Source organism: Leptonychotes weddellii, chromosome 7, assembly GCF_054177405.1.
Source record: "Leptonychotes weddellii isolate Sample4059 chromosome 7, ASM5417740v2, whole genome shotgun sequence".
NCBI lineage: Eukaryota > Metazoa > Chordata > Mammalia > Carnivora > Phocidae > Leptonychotes > Leptonychotes weddellii.
Genome location: NC_138375.1, coordinates 24074693 through 24078823, shown reverse-complemented (window position 1 = coordinate 24078823; position 4131 = coordinate 24074693). Strand labels below are relative to the sequence as shown.

Genomic DNA, 4131 nt, shown 5'->3' with positions numbered 1-4131 from the left:
GGCAAACCAATACAACTCCTTCCTTTCTCTTTATCCCATGCAGTTTGACTTCACAGGACTCAGAAAAACAGTAAAAATATTGCCATAACCATGAATTGTGCCATGTGAACTGGAAATACTGACTATAATGTTTACAAAAGCCCTTGAGAGATGTTGCTTAGATTTAGTTACAGATCTTTTATATTAAACTTAAGTCCTTCAAGAACTATCAGTTATTTAGTGGATTTGGAGGATAATACAGAGTTGCATGATGTAAAATCTGAGTATGGAATTTACATTATAAAACTATAATTACATTTGTCCCTTTGTCTTTTCTATAAGAAATGGCATTTCCTGGCAGAGTAACAGGTGGAGGTATGACCTTTAACCCTAGGTAAGCAATTATATAACTACTTAATAGTAATCACTTTACCATCTGTAGTCCACACTAAATTAAAAGACACCTGACCCTCAATTTTGGCATGTGGCCCCAAACTCTGCCTTTCTTTTCCTAGTTCATTAATGAATGATCATTTCTATCTTGGTGATTCCAACTGTCAGTTTGATGGATGGAAAAACAGAACACTAAGTGTAGCCCCATTTATTCTGAACTGATTAGCTCCACCCAGCTTTGTTCCCATCCTACAGTGCTCAGTTCTAAGATAATTCAGGCTTTCATGTTTCTTCATCCCATTTTGGTCCAGTAAATAGATAGACCATTTGTACTAAATTTCCATGGTGAGGTTTTCTAGTTTTGAGTTAAATTCTTTGGGTTCTGGAGGGAAAGGGGGACAATGAAAGGACAAAAAGCTTTTTGTGGACGTAGATTGCTTTCCCTGTCTCCATGGAGAGACAAAGGTATCCCTTGATGGGTATTAAAATAATGTAAGAGTTCCACCCAGACCTGGATATGAGGAAAGCATTTGCTTTTTGTTCCACCATGTAGCAGGCTTTTAGCAAAGTAGAAAAAAATCAATCACATTTACTGACAGTCTAAACGCTTTTTTAATGTATTTGCTCATTGCTGGTGCCAAAGAGGGGGGCAAGCAGAATGGAGATGTTGGCAATCATAAGCCCCCCCCCCTTTTTTTTCAGTTCCACAGATGTTTTGGCCTAAGAGTCTCCACTTTAAGGCTTTTAAAAAGTACCCTCTGTCATCTTGTTATAATAGTTATACATGAAGTATTTGAATTCCACCTTTTTTCCCCCTGGTCTTCTAAGTGTCTGGTTTACTTTCCTTTTCATATTTTTTTTTTTTATGTGATTCTTCCCAATTCTCCATATCATCCCACATCTTTCCATACCAAGGCATCTACTTTGCTGGATTTAAATGGTTTGAGTTTGTTGCCAATGTTGCAATCATCCCTTGGGTATTTGGCCCGCCATATGTGCCTTGTGGGGTATCCTGTACTCTTCAGTATAAAGTAAAGGGTGGGAGTCATGGAATCTGTGACTTGCTGTTTCTGGCAACTCAGCCTTATGAACTGTATTCATGGGAATTTAAGAACCTGCTCTCTAGAGGTCACCTGGCTGCCTAACTACATTACAGTGGAAGATTCATGTTGGAAATGAACTGTTAATACAGAAACATTCTTAATTAATGATGCGGAGTGACTCTGCAGCCAGCCAAAATATGATTATAGAAATATTTATAAAGGTTGTGTGACCTACAAAATAAATTTCCTAAGTATTTTTTAAAAACCTTACAGGCATTGAATTCATTTGTAGTTCATGAGCATGATGGTAGGGTGTTCACGCTGTTGTGTGACATGTGCCTCCCTCAAACCTGGCTACAACCTCGGCACATTACCTGTCTGATATGAAGAGAAAAAAGAAACAAAGAAAAATCTTATAGGGGTTGGGTGTGCATGAAATTTATATGTATATACTCTAATTTATCAATCATATATATATATAGTATACATATGGTATATACTTTATATGTGTATATACTATATATACTCTCAATATGTGTTATCTATTATGCTGTATATATAGTATATGCTATATATGTGTATAAATACTATATATGTATAAATACACTACCCTAAACATACAATGTATTTACACATACATATTTTTTTTTACTGTATATATTATAAATATATAGTATAATATATGTTATATATATATATATCATACATATATGTATGGTAATTTCCTTCTTCTAGGTGTGTCTAGGGAAATGACTATTTCTTTCCAGGTCAGCCTTGAATGTAAGGGTAGTAGATGGTCACTAATGGGGTGATTAACTTGGGTAAGCTTGTAAAGATCTCCGTCAGACCTGTCATGGAACCTCAAATTCTGTCAGTTGGACTTTATTCCTTTAAGCTCTGAAGACCTTTCAGTATGACATTCTTAAGTACCAATTAAAGATTTAAATGCTCTTGGGAACACTTATCAGCTATAGCCTGCTTGAAAGGATAAGGGAAAGGGAAAAAGGGCATCAGGTGACAATTAGATAATAGCAAAGTCTTGGCAAAAGAGTTCAGATAGATATCTGGATTGAGTAGTTGGACCGCTGGGGGTAAGGGATGGGATTCACAGAGGGAGAGGTGGAAAGGAAGTGTCAGAGACAGTTTCACCCACTTAGTGTTGCAGAAGTCTGGCTCAACCCCACTTTTGTGTGTAGTGGGTGTTCACCCTGTCAAACAAGTATTTGGATGGTGTCTGAAGGGAGGTAGAGTAATAACTTTTCTCTCCAAGTTAACAGCCAGAACCTTTACACACCCAAATAAACAACCTTCCGTGCCAAACATCACATTAGTTTATAGGTAGATGTCAGTGGTAGAGCTAAAACATTGCTTTAAAAAGATTTCCTGTTGGAGGGGTCTGACAGAGGAGCTGGAGGACAGTTTGCTGGGCTGGGCCAACAAATGCTCTTCAATGTTTTCCCCAGTGGTTCTGTTGAAGTTGTAATTCATCACATACAAGCAATTTAATGTGTTTCCTTGAAAGTAAAACATCTGGGACAAGGCTCAAGAAAGTAAAAACTTTCGGGGCACCTGGGTGGCTCAGTCGTTAAGCGTCTGCCTTCGGCTCAAGTCATGATCTCAGGATCCTGGGATCGAGCCCCGCATCGGGCTCCCCGCTCAGCGGGAAGCCTGCTTCTCCCTCTCCCACTCCCCCTGCTTGTGTTCCCTTTCTCGCTGTGTCTCTCTCTATCAAATAAATAAATAAAATCTTAAAAAAAAAAAAGAAAGTAAAAACTTTCCCTTATCTGTTGGGTTTGATGGTGATTGGGTTAGTGACAAAATCTTTAAGTACTTCTTTAAGTTAGCCTCATTTTCTGCCTTTTATGATGACATAGTTTCTTTTGTTAGCTAAGTTTGGCAATTATACCTTTCCCTCAACATTATTAATGAACACCAGGCTAACTCTTTGTCTTGGTCAGTCTTATCCTGCACTTGCTTTCCAGTGCTATATGTTGTCCCTGTCGTTTCCACGTTCCAGACTTAGTATATCCCGCATCCCCCTTTTTAAAAAATTTCCTATTGGCATAACATATTGACCAGCCCAGAGGGGTAAGTGTCAAAAAGTAATGAAGATAATAATAAGTCCCTATTATATGTCAAGTATTGTGTAGAGTTACTTACAAACTTTATTTCATTTAATCCTCAAAGCAATGTTGTAAGATAGATACTATTGTAACTGTTTTTATATGTGTATAAATTTTAGCCAAGACAGGTTAAATAACTCTCACCCTTATACAGTGAGAAGCTGAAATTTTAACCTAGGTATTGCTTGAATCTAAAGTAGTTTTGGTTTATGATCTTGGCCCCATACATTGGCTACCTATTGTTAATGTCTAACATTTCCATTGTCTCATGTGTAAGCATGTAAAGAAATATACACACTTTTCATGTGCCTAATGCTGGAACATTTTCATGTGGTTTCTAATAAAAATGCACAAAACAAGGCAGCTAAAATAATTAAAAATATGTAGAGCAGTAGTTTTCAAATGACAGTCATTGCCATCTAGGGCCACCTGTGTGTAGAGGATTTTTGAGGGAGGTTTGGTTGGGAGGGCTCTGAGGTCTGTTCTTAACAGCTGTACTCTTATCTGTTCTATGTATCAAGATTCCAAGTAATAATTTTTTTCAAACCAAAAATTCCATTGCTTTAAAAACAAAAAAAGTTTCTAAGTCCTGG

At 37.3% G+C, this 4131-nt stretch overlaps 1 non-coding gene across 1 annotated transcript; it reads left to right on the top strand.

Moving 5' to 3' along the window:
- The first annotated feature begins 1695 nt into the window (after window positions 1-1695).
- On the top strand, window positions 1696-1799 carry LOC115940963 (small nucleolar RNA U13). The gene has a single exon (XR_004075686.1). It is a non-coding gene; the product is annotated as a small nucleolar RNA U13 (small nucleolar RNA).
- Window positions 1800-4131: the final 2332 nt, after the last annotated feature.